Source organism: Acanthopagrus latus, chromosome 6 (assembly GCF_904848185.1).
Source record: "Acanthopagrus latus isolate v.2019 chromosome 6, fAcaLat1.1, whole genome shotgun sequence".
In the NCBI taxonomy this organism is placed as follows: domain Eukaryota; kingdom Metazoa; phylum Chordata; class Actinopteri; order Spariformes; family Sparidae; genus Acanthopagrus; species Acanthopagrus latus.
Window position 1 is genome coordinate 4669445 of NC_051044.1, and position 15257 is coordinate 4684701.

General features: G+C 44.5%; 1 protein-coding gene and 1 long non-coding RNA gene across 2 annotated transcripts in view; one reads left to right on the plus strand and one right to left on the minus strand.

Moving 5' to 3' along the window:
- rspo4 (R-spondin 4) overlaps positions 1–15257 on the plus strand; it is a 35014-nt gene that overhangs the window by 18547 nt on the left and 1210 nt on the right. The window lies entirely within an intron of this gene.
- On the minus strand, positions 984–15110 carry LOC119020535. Its single transcript, XR_005075362.1, has 4 exons — positions 14491–15110; positions 8713–8809; positions 2834–2884; positions 984–1114 (listed from the first exon to the last, which is right to left on the minus strand). It is a non-coding gene; the product is annotated as an uncharacterized LOC119020535 (long non-coding RNA).

Sequence of the window (15257 nt, forward strand, 5' to 3'; positions counted from 1 at the left end):
TTTAAACACTGTCAAAACTGGTTAAACGTGTGTTGAAGACACCGAAGACACAGATAATCCAGCCCCTCATTCTTTGGCTGTCATCGGCAGTAGAACTATGGTGTTGTCGACAGCGTCTGGCCTTTTGTTTTTAAACTCAGCATCAAATTAATGATGAACTTCATACGAATATTTCAAAACAGTTAAAAAAACAAAAAACAAACTCAGCAGCGGCTTTCTGTTTTCCCTCCAAGAAACCCAAGGAGTTGTTGTTGTGACCTTCTGATTGGTCCATATTTTCATCTTCTTACACAAACAACAAGAAGCTGTGAAACATTTAAACAGTGCGGAGGAATGTTCAGAGCGGTGTCGTTAACCAGATCCAAATTGGTGAGAAAGCCTACAGTGTTTTTGTTTTTTTTTTTTCCCTTAAAAGCTCAGCAGATATTGTCTCGTTTGACTGTGTGTGTGTGTGTGTGTGTGTGTGTGTGTGTGTGTGTTTCCACTCCTTCCACAATGGGAGACAAGTCATTTGAAGTAATTATCATTACCGATGTCAGATCGTATGTCCGGTGGCATTAGCAGAGGAAGAAATCCGATCCAGCAGAGTCTGGCGCAGCGATCGGGCCCGTGGACCTAATCGTGCACATCTGGGATAAAAGGGCGCTGTGGCATCTCCCTGACATTCCTCTGTTGTTCCAGATTAGACGGCTCTAGTCCTTTAATTCCCACTCTCTTGTTGTCTTATTGTTTTCAGATGAGGATGAAGGACGCGGTCACGTCTCCCATCCGCTCTTCCTCTTCTGCCTTTTCCCCTCTGTCTCTTCCCCCAGACTGTCCCGAGTCAACAGACGAGTTCGGTGCTTGTTTTCTTGGCAGTGTAGCAACATCTGACACAGACGGTGAAGACGTTCTGCTGCCAGGCAACGTCTCGGCCACACAAACACATTTCCAGTTGTTTCCACATTGTCATATCGACGGTAATTTTTTGAAGATGTAGCGGTCCAGCTGACAGAGTTCTGGTCCCAGTCAGTTCAGAGGTGAAGATCTGGTGGATGCAGGTGGAGTCCTCACCCGCTGCAGAGATCTGCGTCCAGGTCTAGAGAGGCTAGAGAAGCATAGTTAAAGGGGCACTCTGTGAATTTGGAGAAGAAATTCAAATGCAGAATTTTATATAGTTACAATATTATGTAATGACACAAACTCAGAAATATACATTTTCTCTCCATAACAGAATAAACTAGATATCTGCCACGTATGAACAGAATAAAACAGTGTGAGACTGAGTTGTTCTCGTCTTGTCGGTTGGTTTTATTAAGTTCATTCAGTCATGGAAACACAGAGAGTTTGTTTATTTGGTAAATCGTTCAGTTAAGATCTTCTTCCTCTTCTGATTTAAGTGCTCCTCTACATCTGGGTTTAGAGTACCATTCGGCGCCATTGAGAATTTTTTTTTTAACAATGACGGATCATTTTGAAGGCTGTCCATCATACTGATGGATTGGAAAATTGAAGGCAATCGACCGCAGCGTCATTTACACTTAACACCAGAGATGCAGCAATATTGCGGTAAAAGAAATCTCAACACCGTCGTTTTGTGGTGATATTATTGGTTTAGCTCCTGGATCTAACAAGGGAAGTCTGTACACACTCCTGGAGCAGAGGTAGCTGGCAGGATCAACTTCAAAACTGACTTATTCAGGAGCTATTCTAGTCTCCAGTGTGGGTGCGGGTTCAAATCTAAATAAAAATGGCCGTAAAAAGTCGTCTGTCCGAGGGAAAAAAAACGTAAAATCTAATGACAGTCACGTCCGCAACAATCTCCCTCCATGTGCCTGATTAAGCCAGTGACAAACAAACGAGAACACGTTTCAAGTCTCTGCTTTCTTTCTTTTTCTTGAAAAGGAAAGAAAACATTGTTGAAGAATGAAAGCTGTCAGCTGGAGGACTTGATTTTACAGCATTTCGACCGTCTGAATCACCAGAGACCAGGCGTCAGCTAGATGTTAGTTTGTCTGAGGACATCTGACTTTACTTGAAGTTGGTCATGATGACAGCTACACTCACTTCACACCAGAAAGTCGCTGATGACACATCAAATATATCAGATAACAACCAGGATGACGCGGGATAGACTCAAAGTGTTTGACGCCTCTGTACCTGCAGAGGTGTGGATGCTGGGAGTATCTTAATTGCCCGGGATTCAAACACAACTCCTACTGTACGACTTTATAAGTCGAAGAAAGGTATTTTTGTGTCTGGCTCTCTGTAGTTACTGTAGTTTTTCAGCTCATAAACAGTATAATCGAAACAGATGATAAGAGCTCGAAGACTCTTTGTCCACCACAAATAACTTGGCTGTAAATTCTGCCAGCATAACTGGGAGAAAAATAACAAATCACAAACTGTGTAATTATATATAAATCAGCCTTTCTGTCTAAGGAAAAATGTCTTTTGTGGCAGCAGACACATGTTTGGCGTTAGTGTGAAAGCTTATTAGTTGTATTTATGGTGGTGATAATCTCCTGATTTATTCGCCCCTCTGTTTAAAGAAAGAGCGCAGCGGTGCAGCTCTTATTTAGGACATAATGCATTTCCCCATCTATAAAACTAGAAGGAGCTGCATAGCCGGTGTTTTATGATGCAGAGCAACACAAATGTAAACTGGAGGGAAACAGTGGTCGAAGTCCAGCAGCCTGCATCTGTCTCGCATCTACGTTACAACAAGCTAAAACAACTGTGGCTCAGCTCGCCTGTCAAACGTCCATCCTTCATTATTATTCCACCAGAGCTGCAGCGCATTGTTTTTAATTCAGCAAAGTAGAAATGAATGGATGGAAGTCACAATACAAACCTGAAGTCCCTCGTGGCTCGTTGCCTGGTCATTACTCTCTTCCTCTGAAAGCTGGAAAAAACAAAAAAGGGACGCTTAATTCGTACAAGTGATTCCTCTCGGGACAGAGAGCGCTGCAGCTGTACTTCGGTGTTTTAATGCACTGAATGTAATAAAAAATCAAGCACAGGCTTTGGTACAGTCCCACAGCGCACGCAGCTCCGCACGCTACGGCTAGTTAGCCAAAAACAAGCTCAGAACACGATGTGAGGCTGAAAATAAAACACAGAGCAGGCTGTGCACTGGGAACACTCAGGCGTTCAGAGAGTGTGCTCAGTCCAACAGGACGGGACCCGACAGGTGACTTCAAAATGTTTAGAAACAGCTGCTGCCAGTTAAAGTCATATGCCAACATATCAGGCCCAGTCCTAGCAAGCAGCACATCAAGAGTCTTTCTACAAAACCACAGAGAAGTTAAAACTTAGCGTTGAAACTTTACGTTTGTTTAGGCTGAATTTTAGTTTACGCCTCCAGCAAGACACAGCTGTCAAAAAACCACAATTAATGCTCAGAACAGCACCAAACTTCAGCAACAGTACAGAGTTGCAGCACATAGTTTGAGGCATCAAACGTCTGCTATCTTTGCTGGATTGCTATTGTAAAATGAACACAACTCACAACTCTCCTGCTTCCTGTTGTGGGGAAGCCCTGACGAGTCGATTACCGAGTGCAGTTAGAAACGCTCAATTCCATTATTTTCCCTGTCCACTCTCAATGATAACTGTTATAAACTGGTAGGCAGGACACATATGAACTTTGATTGCACTTCCATGGAGTGATAATCATACATTTTCATCCTTGAGCTACGGAATTCTGCTGCACTCGGTAATCGACTCGTCAGTGCTTCCCCACAACGAGCTAGCTGCTGCAGGAGAGTGATGAGTTGTGTTCTCTTTACAATAGCAATCCAGCTAACCCAGCGGGGGTTTGATGCCTCAAACTAGGTGCTGCGATTTGTACTGTTGCTGAAGTTTGGTGCTGTTCTGAGCATCATTTGTGGCTTTTTGATGACGGTTTCTTGTTGGAGGCGTATACTGCAGTGTATTGTTATCATGCGGTCATTTCTGAGGCTGCTAAAAATACATAAACTAGCGGTCTGCAAACTTGATCTCTCCCATTAAATGTTACATGAACTTCATTTCACTGGCCGAACACTCGCTCAGCAAACCATGGCTTTATAGTGGACAAAATGAGCTTATTTAACAGGGTTTTCACTACAGCAGTGGTTAACTGAGACTCAGGAGGAATCAAATCATCTGATCCTCCTTCAGAGTCAGCACAGGACAGAGCTCTCTGCAGAGCCTCTCGACAGGCGCACCACACGACCTCGCTGGGCTGAATTCAGCCCAATCATCATAAATGTCACAAAAACATTTTGGCACAAACAAAAGAAAAAAAAAATCACTGTTTGGTTGAACTGATTACAAATAAGCAGCTGTGACGATGTTTCTTCTATCTGTTGTCACAAGTAACAACATCATTTTATTAGTAATTGTAATGTATATACTGTAGAAATGTAACTGAATTTAGGAAACTGTAACGTGTTGAGTTACTGTGTTACATTCTGGAGTCCGGTCCCTCTGTGGGAGTCCCAAAGTCAATCTGAGGACTGATCAATAAGAAACCACTAAATCATATTTTTTCCTGCACAGAATTGTTTCCTCAGATCTTACTGTTATCTTTTTTTTTGTGATTTTATGGATATCTGCGTGTCCTCAGGCCTCCAGGAACTGAAGAACAGGGGAAAATCATTACTGGTTGAACTGGCAAACGGGCGCTGCAGGGATCATGAGCCGACTTTACTCAGTTTTAATGGGTCACAAGCCAAAAACAAAAACACTGCTGTAACACACCCAGAGTGACTCATCTGCTGCTGCTGCTGCTGCTGCACCTGCCTGTTGATTCTGGCGAACACTGGACTAAAAAGCCTCCTTCTGAGGATTAACAGCTTCCATTACAGCTGGTAGCTAAAGAAGGACGACCTTCTGGCTACGACAGCACGTTTGGCCGCGTGACAAGACATTAAACATGACGCAGGGAGACAAAAACTACGCTCTCAGAAGATACTATAGAGCGGAATAAACTCCTGAACGGCTTTAAAAAATGATTCAGAAAATCATCGTACTCACTAAAAGACAGAAGAATTGGGACTATTTAATATTAAATGATTGGTTCCATTTGTTGTTATGGCCTGCTACGGTGAGCCGTCGCTGTCATCGTGCATACATCTTCTACGACTTGTTTACATGAGTGTTGCCACAGCTGGAAATACAAGAGAAGCATTTTTTTTCTCTCTCTCTCTCTCTGTGATGTTAACAAGCGACACTCCCTGGAGCGGCTCCATTACAGACGAACACAGACCATGTGTGACTTTATCGGGGGTATTTGTGGAGGGACACACAGTGATAATATCCAGATCTTTTTTTTTTTTTTCAGGGGGGGGGATATGAGCTCATTTTCTGGTCTTGCACTCATAGCAACACAACAAAAATCAGCTCATTTAGGTGTAAAAGAACAAACTCGAGCAGCAGCCCGAGGCGACCTGGTGGTGCATACGTGACTTCAGCCGCTGTGACCGCCGTGTTGAGTTCAAACCCCAAATTATCCATCCCGCTATACTGTCAAATAAAGCCAACATGTGAAACTAATAAGCTTTAAAAAGCATAATTCTCTTCATACTTATCGTGCAGTCAAATGTAGGATTAATGCAGGAGGGGGAATGTCTCTGTTCTTTAGCGGAGCCTCATTAGCTTCCACAAAGTGGTTTGAATACCTTTCCACATGACAGTTTGCATCAATACCAGAAGACTTCAGCCTCCACTGTTAGCCAGGAGGGTCATTTATAGATCTCCCGCACGCCAGTTCAGAACACTCTGTGCTCTGTTTGTACAATATGAAGTTCCTCTTAGATTTGTTTTATCCACACTTGACCAGATGAGTGGGAACAAGTGACCTAACCACATCACTCATGACAGAAGACGGACCATAATGAAAAGTGTCTCCTTGAAAGAGAAAAGTCCTTACACATCTGGTCGGGCCGAGACAGCGGGATTAGCAGGAGCATTCCTACCACCAAATACATTAACTTGGTAACTTACAGTGTGCTCTCAGGCAAAGGAACTTTAAACTATTATGCTGATGTTTCAAAGCTCTTAAATGCTTCTTATCTTAGAGAACTGCTTTCCATCCCCGGCACACTATTTCACTTCTGGGAGGATTTACCCCACGTAAAACTGGGCTGATGCTGCAGAAGAAAGGCACAAATGTGTTTTTAAATTGGTGCTACATGATCAGAGAAAACAGAAATAAAGGCCTGTGGTTGCTCAAACAGCAACCAGGATGCACAGCGCTGCACCGGACCGATAAACACTCCCGCCGATCCCTGAATCATGCAGGTGCTTTAGACACTTTTATCCAAGTTCTCCAGACGCACTTTCAAAACTTGAAACTCAAAGTGTGCAGGCTTTGGGGGAGCGATGAGGCACGTCCGGTGACAGCTCAATATGTCTGTCACATTGGTTGAGAACTAAGGAAAAATCATTCTTTATTGTTATGTGAGAGCGGATCACAGCGCGGGGAACGATCGTCGATCCGCCGACCGGTCAGAGAAATCCCGGCTGACAGAGAGAAAGAGTTACTGTAGATTCCATCGCCTCGGACACTTTAATATTCAGTCTGTGTGGAGGAGAAACTCAGCGGCCTTCTCCTCCAGCTGCACATGGATCTGAGTAGAGCTCACACTGTAACACAACACAGGCAGCCAGCTAAAGTACATTTTCCCCGAGTATCATGTGCATTAAGTTAACGCACAGCGGCCCCGGTGCAGACGTAGCCTCGGGGGCAACTTAAACCCTGGACAACAGGTATTCATTAGAGAACAAGGAGCCCGCCGCACACATCCATCTCTTTTTTTTTCCTCAGTTTCACTCCTCGAACGTCCGTAATGTGTTTTCGAGGCCGAAGTGAAAGATTGTAATGAGATTTTCCTGCTCGACTCCTCTCTGTGTTGTGTGCAGGGACGTCTGTTTCTTGGTGGATTCCAGCGATTCCATGAGGTTTTCGTGTCGGTGTGACTGATTCGATTTGGCTGGACTCGGTCCATTTCAGTGAACTTCTATAAAGCTTTTTATCGGATCATCTAGAATGTCGAGATCGAGTGTGCTCCGCGGGTCCTGCTTGTATTCACTTTTCATAAGATTCTGAGTGTTCAAAGATGCCCCGTCGTTCTGCTTCAGTGCTCATTGTTCGACTCGCAGGCCTCGGAGAATCTCTCTGCACGACACCATCTTCAGCTGGTATCTGCGTGCGTCATGTGTCACGATGTCCACGCGAACAGGGGATTTCCTAACTTCCTCCTTTTCGATGCATCGCAGTGTTTGGTGCACATGTAAACAGACCTTTTTGGAAAACTCCTTCCACTGTGAAGATATTCAGAAACTCAATTTTTAGTGTTTACGTCTTGACGAGCAGTCACGTAGAAAAGACGACGCCAACATCCATCCGTCTTATCAGCGAATGTAACGTCATTAGCGAGATGTGATTCTGTGGAGTGTATGAGTTTTGGGAATGGATGTCATATTGTCAGTTTTTAGAGAGACACAAATGGAGATCGATGGAAATCAGACGCTGCGTTTTCCAGGAGGATTCTGTGAAGAGCTGTCACGTTTCACTGTGCGATCATTTACGTCCCTTTTTTTTTTTTTTTTAGGAAAAATGATCTGTTTTCTTGGTACTGACACCTGTAACATATGTGAAAGAAACTATAAGTAAACAAGTAAGCAAGTGAAGTGTAAGTAAAAGTCAAAATAATTCACAGTATTCTCTGAAACTGTGCATAAACATTCGTCTGGACGGAGATCGTTTTAATTTCAACTCTAGTTTTTCAAGACTACCGATGTACGTGTGGACTTGACACAAACAGTGTGACTCATAAAAGGAGGACAGGTGTAACTTTCACTGTAATTACAGAGACCTGCTGCACCTGCTGTGGTGCTTTGAGCCTTTAGCTCCTTGATGGAGGTCAAAGCTCAGCTCCATGGTTGTGTGCGTGAGCTGAGTCGTGTGTTAATGTTGCGTTCCCATCATGCACGTCTTCCACAGCGTCCCACAGTCTAAAACGAACGATAGCGACACAGCTGCGCTTCATCAGGATGTTTTCCAGTATTAACAGATTTACGATATCGCAGAATAACATCTGAGTTATCAAAACGTTCTGCTCTTCGTATCTATCAAACACAAAGCTGAATAAGTAGTTTTGTCAGTAATAATTTCTGCCATGTGCTCCAGAACCTCATCAGCTCTGTTCTTCGCCCTCCGCCTCTATAGATCGGACGACCCGGGCCGGAGGGAGATACGATCAAACACAGCACGATATTAAATGCCCGTAATCTGAGGGGATTATCGGCAGGTTAGGGTCCAGATAAGATATCAGAAATTCAGCTTGAACAGAAGGAGCTGTTACATCATGATATTTCCAGTCTGGATCCAAACCTGGAAAAGTAGTTAGTGTAGTCGTTCAGCTGCTCTGCTGTGTTGTGTGTTCGCTTGTGTTTGTGTGTGAAGCCACAGTCAGTTTCAGTATTCCCAGGATGTGTGTGTGTGTGTGTGTGTGTGTGTGTGTGTGTGTGTGTGTTGGCCCACATGCCTCCGTGATGCTTACACCTTCATGAGGATTTATCATCCGTTCTGCTGATGTACTGTGCTGTTTTCCCAGCGTGAGCTCCCGACGGTACAGTGTTGTGTAAGGAGTCAGCGAGGAGTCAAGAGGACGACAGCGGTGGGTTTTTAGTGAACTAGCCCTTTTACACAAACACAATGATATAAATCTGAATTTGATTTACCTGCTTTCACCGCTGCTTTCGAGGCCTTCTCGTGGAAACACTTTGGAGGTTTTTCTCAACATGCGAGCGTTCATATTCCAGCGTCTCGTTTCCAGACCTGGTGAGAAAGTCATTCCTCATCATCGAACATCATTTTGTGCTGATTCATTCCTGCAACCCCTGAATCTTCTCGCTGTAACTTCACTTACTTCATCTGTGTCTCTTATTTTGTATCAGTGACTCCCAAAACAAGATGAGTGTCGCAGTGTACCAGCGACAGCGGACCAGACCTGTGTCGTATGGTCGCACCCTGGTTTGGGTTTGGGTGCTGGAGCTACTTGGTTTGGGTTTGAATAATTAACTGTGGTTATGTCGTGTACGTGGTGACGTAGCTTCACTACTGACCGTCCTGTTTGTTCGACCCGACCTCCTCTATACGAGGGTTTTGTTGCTCTTCACACTTCTTCCGCTCACGTCCTCCTTCGCTGCCGGTCGCACCCTGAGAGGAAACGTTAATATCGTGTCCTCGCGGTCGACCTGTGTGATGGTTTTCCTTCTGTTTGTGTTCACCTCAGCTCAAAACAGACGCAACTGACTCGTCTCACCTCATCTCTTCTTTCCAATCTCGAGTATCCCAAGTCACCACATGTGATTGGCTCAGTAGTCCTCCTTCAGGAGAGACGTGTGTTACCTCCACTGATACGTGAAAAGCTCACGCTGAACATGTTCAGCGGCTGCAGACACGGAGACCCGTGTGGTTACATGAGAAACGAGCGATCACAAATGAGATTGAATTGATGCACCACTTTGCCTCCAGTCCTGCTGTTTTCTGTTTAAATCATGGCAGCTATCGTTGGGAAACTCAGAGAGTTCTGGATAAACAGCAGCGGTTGGAAAACTGTAAGATTTACCGCTGAAAAACAAGCGAAAGTCACCGAGTTACATCGGGATCGAGCACTCTGCTCAGGACGTATGAAAATGTTCACCGAGGAGATTCTCTTCATTGTAAAGCTACAAAAAAAAAACAACCAAAAGCTGCCAACAATTTGGGATTTTATTTCCTCAGTGTGAAGCTGAGAGTGTTTTCTGTTAGTGCGTCCAGGTCTGCAGTACACATGGAGACACATGTGAGAGTTTGGCGTCTGCTCTCAGTGTTTAACAGTAAGTTGACCATCAGGACAATCCTCCATCCATGAAGAGTTTCTGATGTGGTCGCACATTTACTGTCCGGGTTTGAGAGGACGAATGGAATTCAATAGGACCGCCACAAGGACGGCATTTACCCGTGTGTGTGTGTGTGTGTGTGTGTGTGTGTGTGTGTGTGTGTGTGTGTGCATGCACGATGAGTGAGTATACATTTGTGAGCCTGCGGTTAGCCCGCTATGTGATGAGCACGGCAGTTTTCCAGCGCACCGCTTGATTCAGTTAAGATGGCTGAGGGATGGTTCGCTGTCGTGACACACCAGCTCCAACCATCTGGTTCACTGTCTCCACTCCTGTGTGTGTGTGTGTGTGTGTGTGTGTGTGTGTGATTGTGAGAGTCCGTTCTGCAGCAGGCGGAGGACTGAAGAGGTGGAGCGCCGCTGCATGTAAAGGTCTCGTATCTTTTGACAAACTCCTGGTGACTGAATCAGGTTTTGTGACGCTCACGTCAGAGGAGGGACGTGACCGGCGTTACAGTTACAGTAATATATTTATTTTAGCGGTTACCCCCTGAAGTGAAGTGTTTATTGTTGTTCTTTTAAGAACCCGTCAACACCAACATGCCTGTTTTAATACAGACATGCATGTGTTTCATATAACCGAGTCTGTAAATACTTTGTTGAGTCTGTGTGCGACTGAAACGAGACGTATTTCGCAGCCTAATCGTCCGAGTGCGGCATGTTCGTTCTCGATTCGCGCCATTCGTTCGTTGTTCTGTGGACTAAAATAAAAAGAGATTTTTGTCTTGTCTTGACTTTACAGGTTATCAAAAGTCTAACATGTTTCATCAGACAAACTCTAGAATTAAAGACCAGAGTTGTACAGTACAATTCAGACGCAAGGCAACTCAAAGTGTTTTTTAGGGGCATTAAAATATTAAAATATATTAAAAACAAGTTTAATGAATAGAAAAGTGAGCTACAACATGAGATATTTAAAAAAGACAAGACTAGAAAGTCAGAGTCACAGTCGCCTGCTCATCCCTGAGTCCAAGGACGCTTTCTTATTTGAAAAGATCTCGACTATTTTATTATTCTGTCAGTCATATTCTAATGTAAGCTCTTACTGTAAAATGAAGATAAATAATATCAAAATATTAAAAGGCTTCAGACTTTTTCCTCCAGAGCAAAATAATCTATTTTCACAGCAGTTATTATCATGAAAGCATAAAAAGTAAATTCGATGAGGATTTTGTAGTTTTTCTCTGTAACGTGCAGCTCAAGTCACAGACTCCAACAAGCAGCCTCGACTCATCTCAGCACATCAGGCTTCACAATCCCGATTCGGCCTCCGACGGTCGAAGAGTTAAAACCTTCTCGGGTCAGTCGACTTCAGACACGAGCGAGAGACTTAAAATAGTTAAAAGATCCGAGATAAACGAAGCAGCGCTGGAATCTACAGGACCTGCAGGCAGCAGCGTGTCTGATGATCACAGAGACGAACTTTAACGTCACGACTGAATGATGCCGTCGCTGCTGTGGGTGTGCTGATGTCAGCAAACACAGCCAGCTGTTATTCTTTGACAACTCAAATATCAAGAAATGCTGCGAATGCACTCAAAGCCAAAGGAAACGTCAAAGTGACAGAAACGTGCCAGCAGGTGACTCAAGTCACCGTTTCTTTGACGACTTGCAACTTGACTTGACAGAAAGTGAGTGACTGGAGACTCGACTACTGACATTTTTTTTTAAAACTAATACATCCACAGAGCCTGTAGGAAGATGCAGGATAAAAGCATCTTGTGAATAAAGGATTTGAAAATGTTTGTCAGGTCCGAACTCTTTCTGACAGTCGCTCACAAGGTTACAGTCACGTCAGCAGTCTTGATATTTACCAGTTTGTGGATGTTTTTGTACATTTGTACAGTTTCCTCCCGGCATGCTGTACTGCACTAATGTTAGCATGCTAGCGTTAGCAACAGCGACTCCAGCAGCACCATCACAGGTGCTGTGACGTGAAAGTAGCTGAAGAAGGGAGGTGGAGTGATCAATAACAGGTTGGATAAATTAATCAATAGCATCTTGAACAGACAGCTGCTTGTACCTCACAAAGACCAGACACTGCAGGAGAGACTGTGGTGTCTTGCGGTCGGGGATGTCGGTGACAGAACTCGATCTTGGACTTTGGACCGGCTGAGATTCAGACCAAATGACTCGGGTCACATCTGTGTGAATGCGCAGACGCTTGTGCTCTTACAGAATATATCTGAGGAAAAGCAAACATAAAGGCAGTGAAAACACGGGAGAGGCATTTCAGGACAGCCTGTCTCAATTCTTAATATATCTGCACGGAGGCCAAAGTCAGAGCCGTTGTGACAGCATCACTAATGAAGGACAGATTACAGGAATGCTGGGATGGCAGAGGAGAGGAGGGGATGAAGGAAGAGCATCGCAGCTGGGAGGAGGGAGGGAGGACGAGATTTGAAGAACAGGATGAGGAGAAGAGACAGGAGGGGATTCGAAAGAGAAGCCAATCTGTGAAGACGAGCCCTCCGCTAATGAAGGGCAGATGACAGCGTTGTGGGCATTACGGCCTTCCTGTAACTGAGGGAGGAGAGAGGAGGTCTGATGGAAACACAGAGCCGAGCCGTCCTCTCATCACTCCGGCCTCTGACGCCAGAGATAAACAACCCCGTGTTATTCAAACGTGATCTGCGTCCGACCTCCAGCGTGGTGTTAAGTTTTCACTGTCGACGCCGCCGGCTAACCCGGACCGAGAGGGTTCCGTGTCGGTTTGTGGGCGGCGATGTGCACCAACGTACCGCGGAGCCGCCCACGGACACAAGGTGACGTGCACGCCAGATTAAAAGCAGCGTCTCGGTAATAACGCGCAGCGCGGCGTCCAAATGTTTTGGACGGAGCGAGGCGAGGAGACGGCCAGCGGAGAGGAGGCCAACGTAAATCTTTCATTCAATCTTTCATTGAGTCATTTGTTACTTTAAGAAATTCACTGTGTTCATTAAACACAGCAGGAAACTTCTCATCACCAGGCTCATGTGGGAGCAGAGAGTGAGGTCACACTCCATGGAAATTCTCTGTAACATTTTGGATTATTTTCGTTCTGAATGACTGTTGATCATTTTCCCTGACAAACGCAGGCGTCTGTCTGTTGATGATGAATGTGACGGTCGGGTGAAAAAGACAGAAAGGGACACAAGACGGTTTGTCACTCGAGGCTTGAGGAAACTGGATGATGGAAATCGAGGTTCAGAAAGTGGCAAAGAACGTCCAAACGTCTTCTCTCCTCTGTTCGTCACCACACCATTTTTTTTCTTTCCTTCAAGTGTTTTTGTTTTGTGTGTTTTGGTGGCATCAGCCGTCACCGTCAGGAGAATTGGAGAAAAGTGGGCGGGGACACCAGAAAATGTCTTCCTGACCAAACACACTAGCTGTTATAACACATATCTTAATAAGAAAACAACAGCTACAGCAGCTTCAAGATGTGAAAGAAGCTGAAACGTAGATAAACATACCGATCAGCCACGATATTTAAAGTCAAGACCGTTCATCTTGCAACAACACTGGTAAACAGAGAATTTGGAGGCCACGTTGAAGTCTCGAGCTCTTTGTCACGTTCCTCAAGTCGTTTACATTCACACGCGAACCAGAAAAAGGTGATTTCTGTATTTTGAGTTCGGCCTCTTTTCTTCTTTCTTTCCCGCCTGCTTTTGTTTTTTACTCTCTGATGTCCAAACCGACCTTTAAATCAGCCTCAGCGCTGTAAATTACTGAAAATTATTCCACTTTTAAAGCCAAAAATACTGACACTCAACATCAAAACCACATTTTCTATCCAAGTTAAACTCAGCTTTAACAGCCCCAGACAGCTATATGAGATATACAGATAATAACCTGATATGTCATGACGTTTTCTGAGATATCGGAACATTTATTCACTGAAGCTCGGATCCAAAGCGCTCGGGCTTTTCGGACGACATAAATTTTGATGTATCCGTGTGTTCACACACATCACATCTCTGCTGAAGACACTTTAAAAGCCTTTTTTTCATTCTTTTTCTCTACACTTGTGGCCAAAATTCCCCTGAAAGCAGCAGTAGATCACCGTGAATACTTCACTGACACTCGTCAGATCTGGACACAGCAACGGATCCAGAACCATCAGTCCTGCGCTCCACGCAGAACTTCACAGTAATTATCCTGGACCAGAATCTGAGGCTCAGACACCTGAACAACATTTGCAGCGCATGAAGAATGTTTTCAGTCGCCGTATGCAAACGTACGTACGTAAGGTGCCGACCAGCTGTCTGTCCGACTGGTTCTGGTTCTTTTAGAACAACTCGAGACAATTTTATGAGACTTCAGGGGATTCAGTGAGACGGAATTACATTCAGACTACGTTCAGCGTGTCTTTTGACTCGCTTGCTCATTAAATCAGACTATTTATTTAAATGTTAAAGTAGATTCTGTTGATAATACTCACGTTATATTACTTCAAGACAGCGATATCATGACATACAGATATTCAAGATAACTGTTGTTTCAACAGTGTTAGGATCAGAGAAACTTGACTGAAGGTTACGGTGCGTTTAAACGTCCCAGAGAGAGTCTGAAAATGAGACGGTAAAATGTTTCTTACCTGAACATTTGAGACGAGTGGCGTCGGAGACATTTTCATCAGCAGTGCAGGATGTTTAATGTCCGTTCATCCCCTGTGAGGAGAGTCAGCTGAACCTCTGACTGAACTCAGCACTCAGCAGAGACTCTGGTTCTCTGTCTCCTCTCCATAACGTAACGTTCATGAAGTAAAGTTAAAACATGAACACCTGACAATGGAGATCACCTCCTCGGATCAGGGTTACTTTTAATCTCTGAGCTGTCGTCCCGTTTGTAAACAGCTCCGGGTCACAACAGAATCTGAAGCGGCTCCGGGTGTTTATTCCTCCAGACGTTCAGGATCTGCATCTGTCGACAAACAGCTGATAGAGAGACTTCGTACATCGTGCAGTTTGTAACGCGAGACTTTTCTCGGATCTTGGATCTTTTCCAGGATCTGAATCAGTTCCACCACCGACGGAGATGCGTTTATCTTTCTATTGTGTCTAAAACATCTGCAGCGATTTTATCATCAATGAAAGAGCAGAAACCAAAACCGATCCATTGATGGATCAAAGTGTGTCCCTGCGTCAGGCTCATTCATGTGGAAATGAAGCTAAAAGAGGGCGACAGCAGCATTTCTGTGATTAGACCGCATGTACACACGAGGTGAGCTCGTTTACAGCCGATAGAACAAAGCGTGCGAGTTACGCAGCCGAAACCAAATACAGATGTTTGTTCAAAAAAAAAAAAACCTAAATAACGATAATCTGCCGAACGAAACACAAATATTTGTACTACTCACTGTTT